The 22,500-nt window shown below is 35.8% G+C and overlaps 1 protein-coding gene across 1 annotated transcript in view; it reads left to right on the top strand.

Moving 5' to 3' along the window:
* Nucleotides 1-22,500, top strand: part of LOC137614792 (uncharacterized) — a 764,744-nt gene that overhangs the window by 689,410 nt on the left and 52,834 nt on the right.

Below are 22,500 nucleotides of genomic sequence, written 5' to 3' on the forward strand. Positions count from 1 at the left end.
TTCCTTTCTTACCAACCATCTAGGAATAGCAACAATTCGCTTGCGTTTTGCATCTAAAAAGATTCTGTCTTTTCATTGTCATTTTATGCATCACTGGCTGTCATAAAAAAACGAGTATGTCTCTTGAGACCATAAAGAATATGAATATAATTGTGTAAAGGGAAGGGATAAGTTATCCTTGCAGAATATTTTCCTATTGAACTCATTGCGAAAAATCCTGAGTCATCAGCAGCCACTGTCTGGCCTCCTTGGTTCTAAGGCATTGTCCTGCTTGATAGAGAAATGTCACTGTCTCTTGCCTCTGCCATTCATGAGCTGCCTTTAAACCTCTAGTTAGACAGGAATGAAATTATTTTGCCTCTGTGCATGACACTAAGCGAAACATCCCCACGAACCCTTCTCAGTTATTCATTACTGTTGCAATCACGTCTCCTAATCGCTGATAGCATGTGAATGCGCTGCAGTCAATTTAAGAGGCGACTCGACCCAGCCCAGGTTTCCCACTGATGCATGGGGAGGGAAGATCATGATAAAGTGCCTCAGCAATTCCATTAGACGTTAATGAGGGACATTAATGGGGGGGACATTATCTGCTCTGATTAGGCTGGGTCTTGAGGAATGATTCCTAGGAGTATCTTTCTTCTGTGAGAAGTAATGCGGGATTCGCACGACAATGTGATGATTGAGCCTCGTTGGAAGAATGTTCGTCTGCCAATTTTTTTTTTTTCTTTTTTTTTGCGGGGGGGGGGGGTCGACATCTGTATGAGTTCAGTAAGAAAAAATGCAGTCTTCGTATCCTGTACACAATGAGAATAATCACCGATGGGTAAAATTGTTATCAGGCAATTTAAAAGTTGTTGTTTTTTTTTTTTTTTTTTTTTTTTTTTGCGCGTTATAATACACTTTCAACTAATTCCTCGGATTTACTGTCACTCAAGAAGGAGGTGGATGATGAGGACAAAGTTTGAAGTAGGAGGACGAGAATAGGAACTCCCACAAAGATCATTTCATTTTAAAAATCCGGGAAATGATTAGGGAAAATAAACTCAAGAGTTGTGGCTTTCCTACAATATTTTCAGTCTCATTTCCTTCAACTTTGCCTTACCTCGAAGTCTGATGTTATTTTCCTCGTTATACACGATCTATTCGAATCTTTTATTCCTTTCTTGTTATATATAGTCCGTCCTCGCGATATATCTTAAACAGCGTTCTAAGGATTTCTAAGAATTTCACCGTCGTTTACCGTAACCGAATGGCTATAAAGTGTCAAGACCTTGGTCGTAACTTTTTCACTTTTATTTCTTTCAAATTATAATGGTAAGTTGTCACGTAAGAAGAGATATGTTTTGCGCACTCTCATAGACGTGTGTACATATCCACGCAAATATGAGCGTATGCACGCCTATAAACGTCGTATAATTACTTGATTTTACCGCCTACCGATGCCATCTGGCACATCTTCCTTCACTTTCTCACAATTACTAACATCAGTTATTCCCTTTAGTTCTTTAATTATAGTTTTAATTAGGTGTTTCTCAGTAGCTGGCGTTATTGCAAGGCATTTCTGTATTGATGATTTTTTTTAATACATGTTCTATTATTCTTTCATAAAGAAAGCCTTTCCAGTTTATGATTAATAAGAACGAAAAATAAAATCTAATGTAATTTTTTGATTATCAGATGAATGCTAATCTTACATTATTCCGCTTGTCAAATGTAAAAAAAAATACTATAGTTAAGTCGTAAGTTTTAATACGCTACACTTGAGGAAATTACCCATTGTTCTGTGTTATCATACGTGTCTTTAATCCACGGTGTGATCAGTAAGAAGTTAATAGCTTGTGAAATTGGACAATCAATGTTATCTAACCATAAACAAACTACCATATAATCAAAAACTGGTCCTATTGTCGTCTGATCGAAATGATAAAATCTATTGCTTTGGAATTTTGTAAATCCTTCGTTCTGTTATAAAATCGTAGAATTGTGATTATTATTTTATTACTACTGTAATACACGTGACGCGTCAAGTTGACGGCTGAATATTTCGATGGATATGCACATATATACAGATTTAACTTTTCCTACCCACTCCCCCTTTTCCTAACTACAACAAGGTAGTTTCGGCCATTTGTGGGAGATTTTGGTTTTCGAGTGTACCTCGGGGGTAACCCCCTCTCAACAGGGTATGACTACGTCCTCTTCCCCTTACTGGAGGGACGGGGAGAGACCGAATAATTTTTCATGTGACAATGCCAGTGAGCGTGGCCGGAATATATATATATATATATATATATATATATATATATATATATATATATATATATATATATATATATATATATATATAAACCGGACACTTACCTTTTATTATATAGAGATAACGTCTGGAGAAAGCCACGTGAAAAGACCATTAATTTGCATTACAAAATTCCACAAAAAAAATATGTCCTCTTGATAGATAGGATATTAAACAAAAGATAGCGAATAATAATAAAGATAATTCACAGTAGACATAATTTGATTAGTCTGTTACGTCATTTGAGATCCGTTAACTCCTTGCACGTAATTGCAGATGTACCATAAGGGAACAGAAGGACTCGTTAGATGGCTGGCTCCTTCCCACATTAATGTGATAATTACCTTCATAAAAGATGATCCTGCCTACATCGTTACGAAAAAGACTCCGCATCCTATTGTCCCTTGTTGTTTGTTTGTTTATTTTTTCCTTCTTATTTCGTGTCCTTCGTTTTGTGGCCTTGGGCCCATCTATTGCCATCCTTTGGAACCTGATTTTTTTTTCGTCGTATCATTAAAGTGATTATATCATAAGGTTATATTGAGCATTTATCTATTAAAGTTTTATTACTTATATTGTGGGTAGAACCTCAAAAGTTATAACTTGCTGCAAATGTTTTTTTTTATGATTTAACAGCTGACATAAGTATTTTTTTATAGTTTATTGATAAAAGATATGTTTTAATGTTGATAATTTTCTTAGAATATTTTTATTTTAGTTGTTCATAATTTCTCATATCGTTTATTTTTTTCTTTCATTTCCTTTCGTCACTGGGCTATTTTTGCCTGTTGGAGCCCTTGGGCTTATATCATCCTGCTTTTCCAACTAGTGTTGTAGCTTAGCGAGTTATAATGATAATAATAATAATAATAATAATAATAATAATAATAATAATAATAATAATAATAATAATAATAATAATAATAATAATAATAATTGGAATTCACCTTACGATTTTAATAGTAATTTTCTTTTAGGTGTGATTTCCTTGATAATTTATTCGATGATTTTTTAGGATTTTTGGGATTTTAGGAAGTTGTTAAGAGAATTTTAAATTTACTTTGTAATATATTAAACTTTTTCTTCACTGTGAAATATATTAAATCCAACAAAATTGTGCAATTTTGTGTTAGGTGTGAATTTTGTGGCCATTTATTCGATAATTTTTATAGCACTTATCTTGTTGGGATTTTGGGAAAGTTGTTATGGACTTTGAACATTCTTTTGTAATATATTAAACTGTTTTTCACTGTGAAATATAACAAATCCAACGATATAGTGCGATTTTGTTTGAAGTGAGACTTTTATGGCCATTTATTCGATAATTTTTATAGCACTTTTTTCTTGTTAGGATTCTGGGAAAGTTGTTAAGAGAATTTGAGCATTCTTTTGTAATATATTAAACTGTTTTTCACTGTGAAATATATCAAATCCAACTTGATTATGATGGATGCCTCGGACCCACCTATTTCGTTCGTTGTTTCGAAATAGCTGCATTCCTATCGCTATGAGTTGTTTGTGCGTGTATCACTGTTCGTTTGTTTGTGCTTGAGGTGTCATTAGCCTCAATTAGCTTGGCTTATCGGATGATTTAGTGAGATCGTTAATGTCTGGATGTCAAGAAATTTAATGTAGTGAAAGAAGGTAGCGTTGCGAACAGGGTGGTCTCTCCCACGATAAGGCTTTGTAATGCTGTGTTTGTTTGTACGATTTTCTTTTATTTTGTTGGAGGTTCTTCAGAGTAGGTGAGCTTGTGTCTATCCTCTTATAAATTTCGGTTATTCCTACATATTAAGTTCATCTTAATTTTAAAAGATGTCATTAATTTTTTTTTTTGGGGGGAATACTTATCACGTATAATTGTTGATTAAATTGTGACTATTTCTACATATAATGTTTAACTCCATTAGAAAAGTGTCATTATTATTTTTTGTATCAATTATAAGTGATATATACAAAAAAATAATACTTACTGATAAGTTCCTGTAGTTTTTCATATGTATGGTTTGGCAAGTTTTACAGTAATCTAAACTTGTGGTTATGATATTTTAACTTGATATTTTAACTTTTTTATGCCCCAATATATACGGTATTTTACCCGAAATATTTTGAGATCGTTTTTAATTCAGAAGATTTTGCGAAAACCGGGTGTGGTTCATTGAACCAATTTCCGATACAACTATGGTGCCACCTGCTGCATTTGGCACCGTCACCGATCCCAGTCAAGGGGACAGGGAGGGGGGGGGTAAGATACATGAGATGGCATCGAGATGCAATTGGCCCCAATAAGTGTTTTTGCCATTTGATTTTCGATGTTTTCTAACGAACGTCTCGTTATTACTGCTATTATTTTATACACGTTGCCAAATTTGTAAGGGAGTGACTGCTCGTAAGTTTACATTGGCCTCTCCCAATCAAGCAACATTGCGTGACTGGGTGGTATTACTCTCTGCAATTTGAAGGTGAAAACTTATTATTTTTCGAAAGCGAAGATTTTTCTCTTCGACTTAAATTGAGTCTAGAGATGTTGTCTTCCTTTCCTTGTGGAAGATAATGATTCCATTATCATTTTTTTTCCTCCTATATATTATTGGTATCGACATTTTCTATGTATATACATATAGGTGTATATATATTGGTATAGAGAGGAAATTGGGACTGACGTCCTATTGCAGCTTTCTATTTTTGATGAGCACTTTCATTTGTGTGTAGGTGCTCATTTCAAACCCGGATGACGTCATCACTTATTTTGATATTGGCGATCGGTAAAGTCATTTTAGGAAGAGGAGGATGTCAAAGTCTGCTCTTACAATTCCTGGGTCCAAGAAGAGAAAGTATCCGATTTTTTACCCATTAAGTATTACCATCTCATTACTTTTTTTCATTATGATTTTAATTTCATTTTCAATTTGGGCTTTTTATTTATTGATTTCGGCAGGTGTGCGTATGTTCACTTTGTATCTATTCTCTAAACAGATTATGACCTTATCTCCCATTTTTTAATCTTCACGGAATTACTAAAAATTAAGATATTTTAGTTTTTTGTCATATTAAAAAAAAAAGATGAGAAAATTTAGTATTATTTTGGATAGTTACCTTTATTTTTCTTTACTAATCCATGAGATTAAATTTAACCTACATTTGAAGTCAGATTATTTTTTTTTATTGAAGCATGCATTGATTGCACAATAAAGCTCTTTTGTTAATAAAAGAAAACTGTGAAGCGAATGATCTCAAGCTCTATTCAGGAGTTATGCATTATGACTTATTTGTACATTGTGAGATCGTAATTTATAAGCCGACTATAAACATGGGGCAGCAACGCCAAGTAAGTCATTTCATCACCAAGTTTTATAATATTGAATACTTGAAATAATTTTACTGAAAATCACAAGTTTAAGCTTCTTTACTCCTATCACGTATTTCAATAGAAAAGCGGTAATACGTTGGTTATTGTAGTCTTTTATGAATCACTATGTATTTACGCTTCTGATGTTTGAATTCTCGTTTGCTCCATTATGTTCTTTTGTTTGTCTATGTTCCTTTCTCAAGTCGCAAGACAAAGAAGCCAATTGAGTAGGACCTAGAACAGCAAATATATATATTATGTTTGGCCTCATCACTTCATTGTTAATTAATATATGAACCAGTTTCTTTGCATTAATTGGATTGCGCAATGGAAAGTCATTTTGGTTATGCAGTAGCTGGCCTTAATCTTAAAAGCTTTTTTGTAACTTTTAGGACGTTGAACCCCTGTGAAGGTCAGATAAGGTCCGGATAGTGGCATCTCGTGATTCGCACTGACCCACAACTCTTTTTACCTTTAAAATCATGAACACCGTATATTGGAATATGTTTGTGAGACTTGTGTCTTGTTCGGGAGGAAGAAATAGTAGCTGAGAGGCATGACCTGAACTCACGGTAGTTCACTCGACCAGAAGGGGCCTTATCAATCTCGCCAGCATCACGTTGATTGCAAGTAAAAAGTGTTATTTGGAATTCTCATTATTAAATGGTATTTTTTTCCAGTAACTTCGTACTATGCAATAGCCTCATTCTTTCATGTTATATGATTGATTATAGTTTCAATGCAAAGTCTGCAGTTGAACTGTTTTCTGTTAGACATTTACTCTTACTTAACCCAGCGCTTGGACTGGGTCAGTGGGAGGGGGGCGGGTTGTAGATTCGGTGAGGGGTTGTGGGGCAGACTTGAAGTGGCTTAGAAATTGTTTCTCGCTGGCAGAAGGTCGTCCACTTCGATTTCATACTGGAAGATTGGGTCTTTTAACAAGCAAAACTTGCTGCTTAAGCTCGATCGCTTCTGTAAGATGATGATGATGATGATTAAGAAGAAAGAGCAACTCTTGAATAATTCATATATATATATATATATATATTATATATATATATATATATATATATATATATATATATATATATATATATATATATATATATATATATATATATATATAAAATCATCAGCTGGCGTTGCTAATCCACTGCAGAACAAAGGCCTCAAACGTGTCCTACTCACGTCTGTTTATGTTCTATCTATGGCAGTCTGTACCAACAAATTTTCGTAGGTCTTCAATCCACCGTCTTCCCTTCCTTCCCCTGCTTCGTTTGCAATCTCTAGGATTCATTCTGGTATTCTTCTTGTCCCTCTGTTACATGTCATTCTTATTATATGTCCTGAAATAGAAGATATTCTAACATGTAAGAGAAGAATATATATATATATATATATATATATATATATATATATATATATATATATATATATATATATATATATACATGTGTCTGTGTTTGTGATTTTATAATGATTACCATCTCGCAAGCACATACGAATGTAGAAGACATTATGTGTACAAGAATCCTGTTTTCTCTCTAAACATTGGCTGCCGATTCTCAAGACTCGCCGACATTTACGCGGCTTTTGGCAAGGACGAAGCAATGGCACCCGGGGACAGGGGTCATGGAGTGAGGTCACGCTTTGTGGAAGGCAACTGCTCCAGGTGGTCCCTTGTTGCCCAAGAAATCGTGCTTTGGCGGTTCGTTTTTTGAGTCTGAGCACGAGGTTGACATTTGCACTTGAAGGCTGAGAGATAATCTGTTCAGAGGCCGTTTTTGCTAATTAGAGATATTCCTGTTAATGAAGTAAGCAAGCGTTGGTTTTTGCGTTTCTATGTTAAAGCAGAATGCAGTCTGGTTAATTTTTTTTTAGCGAATATTTCTAATCCAATGCCTTTCACTTTTATAGGTTTTGTTTTATTCTGTAAGATGTGTGAATATTGAACCCTTTATGAAGTAAATATGTTTTCTCATTAGTAAGACACTCTCTCTCTCTCTCTCTCTCTCTCTCTCTCTCTCTCTCTCTCTCTCTCTCTCTCTCTCTCTCTCTCAACTTCGAACGTCAATTAATTCTAATAAAACAGACTCATTAGAAGGTTATGCTGAAATAAGCTCAGCGTTAAAAGTATGTAGAAAAAAAAAAAAAAGAAATAAAAGAGTTCATGGTCATATAGCAATGTATTCTTTCTTGTGAAAAGCTTTTCTTGTAGCAAAAAATAATTCTTGCCCATCATTAGTCCACCTGTTGCTTTAGGTTTGTGTTAATTATCACCACCAGATTCCTGCCTTCTTATTATGGGAAACTCATTGCATACTTTCTGGAAAAAAAGGTAGAAAAATAACATTCTCTCTCTCTCTCTCTCTCTCTCTCTCTCTCTCTCTCTCTCTCTCTCTCTCTCTCTCTCTCTCTCTCTCTCTCTCTCTCTCTCACACACACACACACACACAACTTATAATGTAGATTTCTCAGGGAACTAAAAACTGTTCTTGTCTTTGCCTTCTCTTCAGTATACTATGATATCTTTTCACTTATTCATTTTAAAGCTTGAGAGAATGGATCAGCTATATTCGAAATTTTCTGATATTAAGCAAGATACCAAACTGCAGAGTGTGCCATTTATAAATAATACATCACTGATTTCTATTTTAAATTGACTCTATAAGATTAACTATATTTCGACTTGAACTTGAAACCAAATTTCTTCACCTTACCTTACAACTTTCCTCTTGGGATTTGATTATGTTACAAGTAAGTTTGACGACTCTATATTTGGCAAGAATGTGTAAAGGCCATGGATGATTCAGTCAGTCTTCACTCCTGGAGACACCACAAAGTGGAACTCCGTGAATCACTCGTGACTAAGTCTTCTGAAGCTTTATTGTCTCCTTTTGATGCACTACATTTTTCGTCAAACTTATTTTTACATTCTTGGATACCTTCGCTTATTTCGTGTTTAATATTTATTACTAGCGTACGGGACCCGTCAGAAATGACGGCTAAATACTTAGATAGTTAAGCAACACCCTCTTACCTTAGTATGACTACTCCCCCTCCCCCTTACCAATGAGATTGGGAGAGGTGAGCATGACCTAATATATATATATATATATATCCAGACGATTGTTCTTCATTATAGGGGAGATTCTGTGTCTACAGTACTTAAGTTTCTTTTCTTTACAAACCTTTACAATTTAACCTGATATACATAGCTTCTCTTTGTTAACATTTAGACAATTATCTTCAATAGTATTTCCGCTTTACATAAGTATATTTTACTTTTATTATAATATTACAATACCACCTGGATTATAGTCTCCATCTGAACTCTTTCTCATTCGGAATAGTGACTTGAATGGCGAGGATGCAAAGGACAGATCGGGTTTGGTCAAGGGCGTGACACTTCGAGAGAGAGAGAGAGAGAGAGAGAGAGAGAGAGAGAGAGAGACGGGGGAAACGATAGCTGTTTCTGTAATGATTTCGGAAAGTGAATTATGGAATGATTTCTGGAAGTGAATCCTGGAATGATCCTTGGAAGTTAATTCTGGAATGGTTTCTGGAAGTAAATCCTGGAATGATTCCTGGAAGTGAAGGCGACTAATGTGAAATGGAGGGTGACTCACGAATGTGCCGTATCGGTAAAGGCTAAACTGAAGAGAAAGTTTGTTTAGTTTATGAGTGAAGTACGGCCATATGCCTTTTCTAACTCCAACCGGAAGGAAGGAAGGAAGGACCTTCGTTGGTCTGAAAGGGCAGACTCTCTGGCGTGGCCGCTTGTTTCTAAAGAAGAGATCCTATCATCCTTTTGATTATGAAAGGACATTGGATAATGCTAAAGATTGGGAGTCTGACCAACAACAAAGGCAGCGTCACTAAAGTGTTGTAGATCATTCATCGACGATGGGATCAGGATGTTGATATAATGGCTTTGGAATGAGATTTGTCAATACAGATGTAATTGCAGGAAGCGACCCTGCGTGCTATTCGTCTATGTCGCAGTTTGCGGGATAGTTTAGAAGCTTAACATTTTTTTGTTCGTTGTTTATTTATCATAGACTATAGGATTTCTGTTTAATGTTTTCCTCTCTTGCATCAGAGGTATGATTTCAAGCTGATAGGATACTGTACAGGCATTTTTGAGGTTGATGCTCGTAATCAACAAAACACTTTTAACAATATAGTTAAGTCGAGTCATCTAGCTGTGAAGGATTTTTGTTGATGTTTTTTCCTAGATTTTTCTTCGGCTTATCTGGAAAAATATTTTCCTTTGAAAATTAACTTTTGGTGAAATTTTGAGGTTTGAGAAAGTGTTTGTGTACAGATAATCATTGTTTAACTTAATTTATGTAATAAAATGCTTTCCGGTTAATTGATTTACATGTTACTTAAATTCATGTTCTGTATTTATTTCACTTTAAAACTACGGACGTTTTAAATGTTTGCTAGTAGGGAGTGACCGCGAAGTTGATTTAAAGAGCTCTGGGTTAGACATTTGCGCCATTATTATTATCATTATTACTTGCTAAGCTACAACTCTAGGTGGAAAAGCAGAATTCTATACGCACAGGGGCTCCAATAGGGAAAATAGCCCAGTGAAGAAAAGAAATAAGGAAAAATAAAATATTTTAAGAAGAGCAACATCATTAAAATGAAGCTCTCCTCTATCTCTCAGATAATTAAGATTCGCCTCTTCCTTTCAGTGTCGAATAACATTGATCATTTTGAAATAATTTTATTAGACGACTGCGAATTCAGGCTAATAGGAGCACGAGCAGGGGAACAACCCCCCCCCCCCCCATCCTACGTCAACCTATGCAAGTGACTAATTACGTGAAAGGCCATTGTATTTGTACCACGTCCGGTGTTGGTCTGAAGAAGAAGAAAAAGAAGAATAATCACTCCTTTTTTAATCACAAGTCTGTAGTTTTTCTCCATTACTGAATTTACATCTTCCAGCTATGAGACTGTATCCATAAAGATTTATTTATTTCTTTGTAATAAGTTAATCTCCAATTCTACCCTCCACTGGAATGATCCCTCTTCCTCTTGTCTTTCCGAGTGAGTTAGTTGCTTCGCTGAACACTTTGTTTAATTCTAACATTTTTTTTTTCCTTTGATTTTTTTCGCCTGTCCTTTTCTACAATTATACTGGAATGTTTTTTATCTCGTTACTATTTGCATATGGTATTTAACTTGGCGTGGCCTCAATAGTATAATACTGTGAGAATGTAAATAAGATGTTGGGCCAGATGAGTTTGGATGGAAAAGAGTGGGGGAGGGGGTTGGGGGCAAGGCAATGGGTGGATGGAAGGTCCGGTAGCAGGAGGGTTGGGATGGATGGATGGATAGGCTGCCTTCGCTGTTGGCTGGAGGAGGGAGGAGCCCTTTTCCTCTCCTCTCAATCCTTCTCTCTCTCGCTGTCGGGGTCCTGCTGGCTGTTTGGATCTCAGACTCTCAGTGCGTCCTGAGGCGCCGAACAGTTGACAGTCATCAGTTGTACCATCTACAACCCGAAAGTCCTTGCTAATCCCTCCCCCTCCCCCTCCCACCCACGTGTTTCAGTGCTGTGTGAGACTGACGGTTACCTGGATTGTGAGGTGTTTGTGTATTGTTTTTTCGAACGAAATTGTGAGAACTTATACGGAGTAGTTGGCGTTTATACAATCATGGCGGTGATATGGTGATTTTAACCTCTTGTGAATGTTGGGTCAGTCAGCGACTGTTGCTTTATAGCTTGACCTTTTAACTGTCAACAGTGACCGGGCTACCAATCGATCGTTTCTAACGATCATTAATAATGGAGTGTATGATTATGGCGCGTTGTCCTTCAATTTGGATTTAAGCAACTTTATTCACTAGGCTTTAAATGTATACCAAAGATTCAAGTACGTTTGGCACCTTCCGGTGCCAGTACTGCGATGAGCCTCCAAGAAGGGTGCAGTGCCGATGCCATGGCGTGAGGAAGATGGAATCAAACACCGAGCCTCCCCATAAGCAACAAGTTGTTCGTTTGTGTTCTAATTCGGATCTAATATGTCAGTTCTTCACGGCCTATTTGACTGTGTGGCTCGGATGGGCTCTTCCGCAGGTAAGAGAAATTATAATTGTTTTCCCTGAGTCATAACTTCAGACGAGGGAAGGAGAGAGTGCCGTGTGCTATGACGTACCCTAGTATTGACACAACCCAGTACCGTTAAGCCAAGGTGATGTGGATGTTATTAAGGGTCTTCAGAATGAAGATTGGTAATTAACACACCAAGATGATATGAATGAGTGAAATTAACATACTAGGATGGGAAAGGAAATGTACACCGCTTGTGTACACGTGCGTTGGCGTGGAAGCGAGACCCAATTTCCTTTAAAGAGCTAAACCACGTCGTAGATTTATTTGACCTGGTGATTCCGTAGATGGTCATACAGCGGGGGAGGTGCCGAGTGACGTAGGATGGCTGACCCCACAAGATATTTTCTCTTTTTTGTCTTTAACTGGTCTCAAATGATTTTTATGTCTAATTCCAAATATTGAATCTTGTTATTAACACTTCCTTGCTAATTATTAACATATCCTTAGGGCATTTGATCTGTTATTCAGTCTGTCACGGATGGTTATTGTAGAAAGTTCTGGTAGCGCTTTGAAAACTCTGCTGTATTTATTTATAATTGATCCACTTCTATTGGTATCTGAAAACCGGATGTCTTTATTACCATGAAAGTATTGGGGTCGTGAATATTAATCTCCTACAGTCTTCTAAATGGGTCGGGTCAGTTTTGATGGGGCCTGCTTTAGGGTTATTGTTTGACCTTGTATTCCTCTCCTGGGACATGGCTAGATGGAATTTAAGTCAAAATTCGGCACGAGTCTTTTAAGTGAGAGACCCACGTAGGTAGGTGCACTCGGTCGACTATCAGAACGCAGTAATAAAAACTGGTATGGAACCCAACGCCCTGTTTGTTTACTGTTGACCTAAACTGCCAAGTGTACTAGTGGTGGACTCCTTTCTTCGACCTTACTTGGTTGCAAACTAGGTGCCTGGAATTTGCTGCAAAGAATGTCGTGAGAAGTTTGAATCTAAAGAAACTTTTCTCTCCCTTCATTAGAAATAAAATGGGAAAGTTCTTGTACTTAATTATGCTTTATGAATGGTGATTATAGTTTTATTTCCATTATTATTTATGGTATAGTATAGTATGATACTTTAGATTTGCAGCTTATTAATTCAGTTAACCCAATGTGTTAGCTTGACTTCGTTGTTCAACAACAACAGTGAAAACTGATTATACTGGAACCGCTATTCAGAATATTGTGTGGGAGTCAAGGCAGGATCAAAATGTCAGTAGTTTGTGTGTGAGAGATAGAATTAAAAATATCTTTTCTTTAATAAACATGAGAACAGCTGTCACACATTGCAACATTTATACGAACCATTCCACGAAAGAAATTTTATCATCGTAATCATATACTCTCGCCTTAGGAATTCTGAAGTCATGTCTTTTTTTTATTGAACATTGCAGACATTCACAAGCATTCCTGGGTATAGTTTCAAATAATGTCATTAAAGTTTTTAATGCTGAGGTTTTCTGGGAGATTTCCGATTACCTAACCGAGATTGGGATAGGTAGGGCCGTTCGTGTGGCCTGCAGTCAAAAAGACTTGGCTTCCAAGGTGAACCAGCATTTAGGTAACACAAAAAGGGAAGAAAAAAAATTGTTCATGATTCATGATGCACCTTCCTACGTCAATGATTTGCCGCCCATTTATCTTTATTCCTACTGATGAAATGCGAATAAAGATTCTATTCTCTTTTTTTTTTTTTTCATAATTTCGCGAAACGTGTAGAGAATCATTTACGCCGAAGGATTTTTTTTGGAAGTGATGATAAGTGATTTCTTACTTTTTAGAAGATGCCTTCAAATTAGAGTCATGTAAGGATACGACTGCCTTTATATAGAATTTATAAATGGTTTAGCGGCTGCCTCTTGATTTAATAAATAAGAATTAATACATGCTTAAGCAAATGCATGTTCACAAGGCCTGCTTGCCGGAATATTAACCAAGCCTCCCATTCAAGAAATGATGACATAATCTATCAATACGTTCAGGGTCTTTCAACAGAAGTGAAATTCTAGAAAACCGGTTTTTTTTTTTCGTGTCTTCATGCTATCTTCTGTGATTTCGATAGTTTTGGGTGTGCTTCGGTCCCGATGATGTAATGTATTGGAATTTCGAAATATACGGAAGCGGGGAATGATTTTTGAGTTCTGATGTGTATTTCTATATATTAGAAATATAATGTTTATTGATAAAAGGGCTAGACATGTTTTATTACTAGTAATAATTGATAATTTTTTCTATTGAAGTTATTAATTACTAGTAATAATTTATATCTTTTATCTATTGAAGTTGTTAATTACTAGTAGTAATTGATAACTTTTACTTATTAAATTTATTAATTACTAGTAATCATTGATAACTTTTATCTATTAAAGTTATTAATTACGAGTAAAAATTGATAACAGTTGTATTAAAGTTATCAATGACAAAAAATAATTGATATTTTTAAAGTTGTAAATTAAAAGCAATTGATATAGTTTATCTATTGCAGTTATTATTTACAAGCAGTAAGTGATAACTATTACTTATTAAAGTTATCAATCCTAAGCAATAATTGATATCTTTTATCGATTAAAGTTATCTGGAATTAGTTAAAGACTTATCTTAATGGCAATTAGATATGATTTGTCTGGGAGTTTTGATGCCGCATACATCATTGCTATTTTTCCCAGTGGCCGCTGTGAGTCATTTAAAATCTTCATCAGTAGACTTGACTCGGCCATAATTGAAGAGTCACCAGGTGTGATGTTGCATCTAGGCGTGTTAGGCTGTCATCCATCGGAGGCATCACCAAATACCCCTCGTTTCCGGTTGCTGAGTCAGCAAAATTCGTTCGGTTTTGGTAAATTACGGCAGCGTTTAACCCCGATGACTCACAGATGTGGTCTTTATATGGATATCGTTGGGATGTTCGTATGAAGTCATCTGGTTTTCCGTTTTTACTGAATGTTGAAAACAAAATGTTGATGGTGTCTGAATTTATGTGAAGTGTAGAGGATTATGAATACACACACACACACACACACACACACACACACACACACACACACACACATATATATATATATATATATATATATATATATATATATATATATATATATATATATGTATATATATATATATATCCATTTATGAAGTTAGATTTAAACTCGTTGTCACAATCAATTGTAATTTAAAACGGGAATAGCGAACACGAATAAAATCCTTTTCATCTACCGATCGCTTGATACGATAACGTAATTATAAATTTCCGTTTCCTCACAAGGCATATGCGACCGCTCCTTGCGTGACTACAAGCTTACGTGACAGAGAGGAGTAGTTAAAGGAACACCTGACGTAAGAGAGACAACACACAGAAGAGGTACTTTATTTTTCCCACCGCAAAATCTGTTCTTATCCGGCATATTTGAGATGACTTTTTTTTGCATTTGCTTAGATTTTTGTTTTAATTTGGTTGTTGTGTTTTCATTTCGAGGTTGTATTCTTCATGGTGTCTTCTCGTTTTTATTGTTGTTATTATTATGTAGCTATGCTATAACCCTAGTTTGAAAACAGGATGTTATAACCCCAAGGACTCCAAGAAGAAAAAATAGCAAAGTGAGGAAAGGAAACAAGGAAATAAACTACTGTATTAGTAATAAACAATTAAAAGTAACATGTTAAGAACAGTAACGGCATAAATAAACTATAAAATAGTTATATAAGCCTGTTCAACATAAATACATTCTCAGCAAGTTTGAACATTTTAAGTTCTACCGATTCAAATACCCGATCAGGAAGATTATTCCACAACTTGGTCACAGCTGGAATAAAACTTCTAGAATACTGTGTAGTATTGAACCTCAGGATCGAGAAAGCATGAGTATTAAAATTAACTGCACACCTATTATAGTATTACGAACAGCAGGTTACCTTAAGCTTAATTCAGTATATTATAAGTTTTGAGCTGGTGTTCGGTATTAATATTTTCGCTACTGTCATTGCTTTTACATTTTGTAATCATCTATTTCTTTTAATTATTTTGATTAGATTTTATCTTCGTGTTTAAGTTTGTAATAATTTTTTGCTCCTGTTATTGTATTGCACCAGCTTCTTAAATTTTTGTACACATTGTATTTTTGAAATATTCTCATTTATTTATGAATCATTCATTATAATCTTAATAGATATTAGTAGCTGCTATTGAAAAGGTCGAACGCTCATTAAAACTAAATAGCATTTTTTTTCCAACTTCTGAGTACCATATGTTATTTGTTCGACATAGTGGCCCTGGAGACTATAGTACAAGAAAAAAATCATTCCTTCCTGACTTTCTGGCGGTATATACACGCGCTTGCGTATATTTGTGGTTCAAAGGAAACCCCCAGGGAAACATTTTAACATTTTAGAAAGTCCATAGCATGTCTCTTGTTTACATTTCAAACTTTCCAAAAAATTTTTTTTTTTTTTTTTTTTTTTTTGAGGAGCGAATTTCCTTCTCAATTTGTTACGCGATCATTTTGGCGATACGGTTAGGAGTTACACGACGGTTCCTGGTCCTTATGTAGCTTAACGGACTGGTTAATATGGAAGTGGTTTCTGCCTTAAAGGTAGTAGGAATGTAGAATGTATTCGCCTGATGAATAAACCACCAGCCTTGGTGACATCTTCAGTACGCCGTATATATTACATGGTGTACATGTTCCTGGTCTTAGTGTCTGTTTTCCCCTTGTATGTTTGGTCATAATTAATTATTATAATAGCAGTGGTTCTTATATTAGCAGAATCCTTGGATTAACCAAAGCTTGCATTCTTTAAATGACCAAACTGAACTGCACTGGTACTTGGTTTTGTTTAGATTTTGGAAAATTACTAATCTTCGATACTTGTTTTTTTATGTTGAATAGGCTGATATACATTAGGTCTTCTTTTTTAGTTTATATATGAAAGATCTGTTTTATTGTTGTTACTGTTCTTAAAGTAATTGATTTTAATTATTCATTACTGTAGTTTATTTCAGTATTGTTTTTCATCACTGGGTAATAATAATGATAATAATAACAATACGTTCATTATATGTCAAGTGTACCATAGAGACCTCTTGCAACTCAAGGCAAAGGTGTCATTTGACTTATACGATAAATGACATCTGCTTAATTACCATAAAACCGATAGTCTGGCACTTCGTCTTTTATTCAGTATCGTATTGTGTCATTACTTCCTCTTCTTTCGATTTTAATTGCCTATTTTACAGAGTACTTCCCTCTATTAACGAGGGTTTCATTAATTGTTTAGGATTGTAACCTTTTTTTTTTTTTTTTTTACGTACCAATCTTTCAATCCTTAATGACGATTACTTGTAGCAGTACTCAATGAAACACCAATTATTCTACTACTTATTTAGCAACATCTCAATTTAAGCTATTTACAGTGGAGACATATTTCGGCTTTAGCTGGAATCAGCCATAAGACTTTTAAGCGAGGTTTTAAACGTGGTGTAATAATAATAATAATAATAATAATAATAATAATATCCAAGAGTAAATTACTAACTTGGGCGAATGGATCCTTAATCAGTTAATGTCTGGCTAACCAAACTCATACTGGGTAAGCGACCCGTTACAGTAAGTAGCTCGCCTTACTGACCTGACCTCCATATCTGGGGTCCTGTCAGAAGGCGCAGACTCTCTTCTATCTTTAGGAATACCCATTTATCTGTCTGATGGTTATATCAACCGGCAGGGATGATTACGTAACCCCATTCCTCGTGTGTGAAGATGATACACAGTCGGGAGGGTATGTGGTCTTGCCATCAACTTCGTTTGCAATACGCTCACGCCCATCCTGTGAAGCCGGAACCTCCTTTTTTTATATATCAATCATTTTGGAGCGATGGTATTCGCTTTATATGTTTTTTGCTTAAGGTTGTTGCATGGTAGCTCTTTTAATTTTTTTAAGTTATGATAAGCTATGAAACATTTTATTTTATTTTATGTAGAATTTAGATTTTGCTAAATGCGTGACTCATCTTGCAATGTTTAATACTTAATTATGTAGCATTTTTATTAGTTATTCAAGTTCATTTTGTATATTGCATTGTTAGTTTGACTTTGTCCAAAGTCCGTAAATCTCTCTCTCTCTCTCTCTCTCTCTCTCTCTCTCTCTCTCTCTCTCTCTCTAACTGTTCAGCATCCGAATTCCTCAGCTCCATTCCCCATTGCCCGTTTGACTCAGCGGATACCCGAATCCCAAAATTTTTTTTACCCGGTTTTTCTCCCTCCCCGTTTCGGTAGTTAAACGAAGCGCTTTTGATCTTGACTGATGGCTAACCTCTTCCCAAAAACCGAACAAGGACCTTTTTGTTTTCGCCGCTCCTTGATTATTTCACGGAACAATTAAAAGTCGGTTTTGTCAAAAGGGGATGTCACGGTGGAGGTTTTCTGATGTCTAGCGATGATATTGACGACGGATGGGAAATATTTATGTTTTTGACTTGATAACCAGAGGATGTTGTTTTTAATGAGGGTAATTATTGAATACTTGTTATGTTACAGGGCACGAGTCTTTAACAATATTTTTTACTATTATTATGGTTGCCTCCGATAGAGAGAGACTTTGGATACGGTAAGCAGCTCTTCTAGGAAAAGGCACTCCAAAATCAAACCATTGTTCTCTAGTCATGGACAGTGCCATAGCCTCTGTACCATGTCTTTCACTGTCTTGGGGTAGAGATCTCTTGCTTGAGGGTACACTCGGGTAAACTATTCTAGCTTCTTTTCTCTTCTCTTGTTATTTATAAGTTTTAATAGTTTATATATGACACATTTATTTGAATGTTATTGTTCTTAAACTTCTCTTTTAGTTTATTTCCTTATTTACTTTTCTCACTGGGCTATTTGTTCCCTGTTGGAGCCCTTGGGCTTATAGCATCCCGCTTTTCCAACTAGGGTTGTAGCTTAGCAAATAATAATAATAATAATATTAATCGTCGTATGCGAGCAACATTACACCCTGAATCACTTCCCATCATTTTTATTTGGGTTTTAGTCTTCGCATTCTATCAATACAAACAAACGCTCATTGATTAGTAAGATATCTTAAGTATACCACAAAAATGTTTAGGCAAGGTTGAATTCCTTCATATATATTAAAACAATACGCAATCATTGTAATTCCCTTGCAAGACGGATGTATTTTTTCTTTAATAGAGGAGAAACATCAGGATTGACAACGAACACCTGTTAAGCAATTGAAAGTATAAGATCCCATATCAGATGAAGTGGAACAAGAAGTAGGGAAATGACTCGTGGAGTTGGTGGTGCAATGCACCGGAACCTGGGTATGTGTAAGAGAGAGAGATAGAGGAATATGAAGCGTTTTGTTGAGGAGTTTTACGTTTCCTAGAAAATCCATGATTTCATCTCAAGTCGGTGTGGCCTTCAGGAGCAAGGTGCTCTTTCTAGTTATCAGAAATATTTTGAAAGATATCTCTCTCTCTCTCTCTCTCTCTCTCTCTCTCTCTCTCTCTCTCTCTCTCTCTCTCTAGAAATCATACAGGTGTGTATATCTAGAGAGAGAGAGATAATAAATGTCATTTTCCAAGGAATTCTTTTGGTACGATGACCGTCTTACTCATAAGCGAATCGACTACAGCAGTCCTATCTTATCTGAAGAAGCGAAATCATAAATGTGGGAGGACTCCGAAATATAGGCGACGCTGGACATGAGTTAAAACCAAGAGACCAGAGACTGTCAACATTTACCGCCAGGGTTAAGACCGTATCAGACTTTCACAGGAAATTCTTATTTGTAGGCGAAGAAATGTTTATTCGGTGGTCATGATATTGCTCATGTTCGGTAATGACTGTTTTCTCTTTTCTGTTTTTTTACCTTCGTGTTATTTCGTTTTTCACTCTTTTTTTTTCTAGAATTTTTCTCGTTTTGTATCGGCACAAGCTCCAATCTGTAGTTGCGAGTGCTTAAAATCGAATGTGCTTTAGCAAATGGAATGTGTTCATGGTCAGCTCTAATATTAATGTGTTTTATGGTTACAGTTGGAATTTCCTTGTTTTGAAGGCCAACATTTATAACTGCTTGTAACAAGAAGCGATTGTGTTGGTATAAGGCTAGCTTGTAACAATAACAAAACAGTCAAATGTATTGAATAGGCCTTTTTTATTGCATAGATGGGTACTTGTGTTTCAGGTTCAAAAAGATTATTTTTCATGAATATGCTACAAGCAAATGTATTTGTAGTGAACTTGCGTGTTTTAAATTTTTTATACAGGTAGAGCTCTCTCTCTCTCTCTCTCTCTCTCTCTCTCTCTCTCTCTCTCTCTCTCTCTCTCTCTCTATATATATATATATATATATATATATATATATATGTATATATATATACACACACACACATATATATATATATATATATATATATATATATATATATATATATATATATATATATATATATATATTAATTTTCTTATATCCTCTTTGGAGAGGTATATCTGCTGTATTATATTAAACAGCATCGTCCAATACAAGGACATGGGTTAAGTGATGAGGTCTGTCTGTTTGTCTGTCTGTATGACCAAATGATGCGTTTGCATAATTTGGATCCTTGATTAGAAGGGCATGGGGGGGGGGGGTTGGTAAAGCAGGAGACAGTGGCTTGTTCAGCCGCTGTGTATTAATGTTCAAGATGATGATGATGATGAATCTCTCTCTCTCTCTCTCTCTCTCTCTCTCTCTCTCTCTCTCTCTCTCTCTCTCTCTCTCTCTCTCTCTCTCCAATGTTGCATAATGACTTGTGTAGATGTAAATTAATAGTAAGTCAATGTTATGTTACGTCATTTTATCTTGACTTAAAAGCCATTGGTAGTTTATTGCGCGTAAATTCGCCTGGAATAAAAAAAAGACAAATATTTTGTTGAAGTTAACCACCAAAGATCCTTGTAGACTCCTCTCCCCCCTCTCCCTCCCTCTTTTATTCACATTTCTCTAAAGGACGCGGCACCGCTGATTATACTTCCCTGTATATTTGATGAGGTATGATAGAGAACTGCCTCAAATCTTTCAATGAAGAACTGCATAGTTTTGATGTTTTGTGGTGTGATTATTCATATTATTATAGAGCAACTGGTTATTTTTGAAGTCGAGTCATATTGTGTGTAGATATCACAATCTTTGAGTAAGAAATATTTAAAGGATGTATCTGGATATGTGGATGGGATCGTGGTGAGGGGTTGATGGAGATGGTTTGGTCATGCTCTTCTCATTCCCCAAGAGAGATTGGTTCACCAAACTTTCAACTAGAAGAGTTGGAAGACCCAGGCCTACATGGCTGAGGAGTATGAAGCGTGAAATGGGAGATGATGAATGGAGAAAGATAGAGACGACTGGTGAAATCTGACCGAGGTTTTTTGCGTCAATAGGCGTAGGAGATGATGATGATATGATGATCTAGATAAATGGTCTCAAAGGATTTGTGTACATGTACAGGAATAAATCTTTGAATATTATTTTGCCCATTCCATAGACAGGGCTGTTTACTACGCCTCAATATACCCCCCCCCCCTCTCCTCTACCCTCCGACTGGTGGCGCTCTCGCTCCGAAACTCCACCTTATGCTTATGTAAGACGCCCTATTACTACGCCTTAGCTGCCTTTTTTTAAATTTCTGTGGGCGTATGAATGATTGGTATGTATAGACTGCATATAGTCCTGGGGATACCTTGGATTTTGTTTGATAGGATTACATTAAGTCATTTCGTGTAGAATAAGAATTTACCACCAACCGGCTGACGAAGTTATGTATTATACAGTCGCTGTATTTTCCCTCCTTTCTAAAGATTGTTCGTGACTTCGGCATGTTTAGTTAGCTCTAAATTCGGTCTTGTGTGGGTTGTAGTCTTCACAAAAGATAAATACAAACTAGACTAAGAAACTTTCTAACTTGAAATTTTAGTTTGTTCAGTTGAAGGAGGAAACCACCAGAAGCATTTTCTGTTCTCCAAATTCTTCGCTTATCTCTGAAATGAGAGTATGAGAACATCTGGTTGTTTCTGTAAATTAATTTTCAAATTAGATATTGTAACCCTGTTTGGGAAATTACTTATGGAATCTATAATTATCTGTGTTCCTATCGGAATTTCACATATCAATCCCTTAGTTATACAATCAAATCTCTATTGTATGTGCTATTCTCTTCCCAATACTACTACTGCTTCTCAATCAGGCATTGAGACATCCGAGTATGTGTCCTCATGAATGTCAGGGGAATGGTAGAGACGAGGATAGGCTAGTCTCGGTTCAGACCATATTATGGGGCGAGACGCGACCGTGATTGATGTACCAGATTTGTAGACACCCAAGAGCTTAGCATAACCTCATCTTGGTGGCCACGGTGTAACCCCCTTGCGCTCTAACGGTTTTTTTGTTTGCTACTTTTGTATTTTCATGTAAATGGTATGGCCATATTTTACCCTCTATTTCCATTTTTTTAATTTCATATTTGTGGTTACGTTTTTATCATCAACGTTATTCAAATATAGATTTTGTTTAAGTTTCTAGTAGTAGTAGTAGTAGTAGTAGTAGTAGTAGTAGTAGACCCAAATTAATTGAAAGTCGGTTCATTCGCTTGTATTGTAGGAGATTGCACATACCATATAATACATACTTGTTTTTACACTTTCTCCAGGACGTGCAATGACTCATTTTTTTTAGGGTAATCCCTTTCCAGACATTGAT

The sequence above is a fragment of the Palaemon carinicauda genome, chromosome 21, assembly GCF_036898095.1.
Source record: "Palaemon carinicauda isolate YSFRI2023 chromosome 21, ASM3689809v2, whole genome shotgun sequence".
In the NCBI taxonomy this organism is placed as follows: domain Eukaryota; kingdom Metazoa; phylum Arthropoda; class Malacostraca; order Decapoda; family Palaemonidae; genus Palaemon; species Palaemon carinicauda.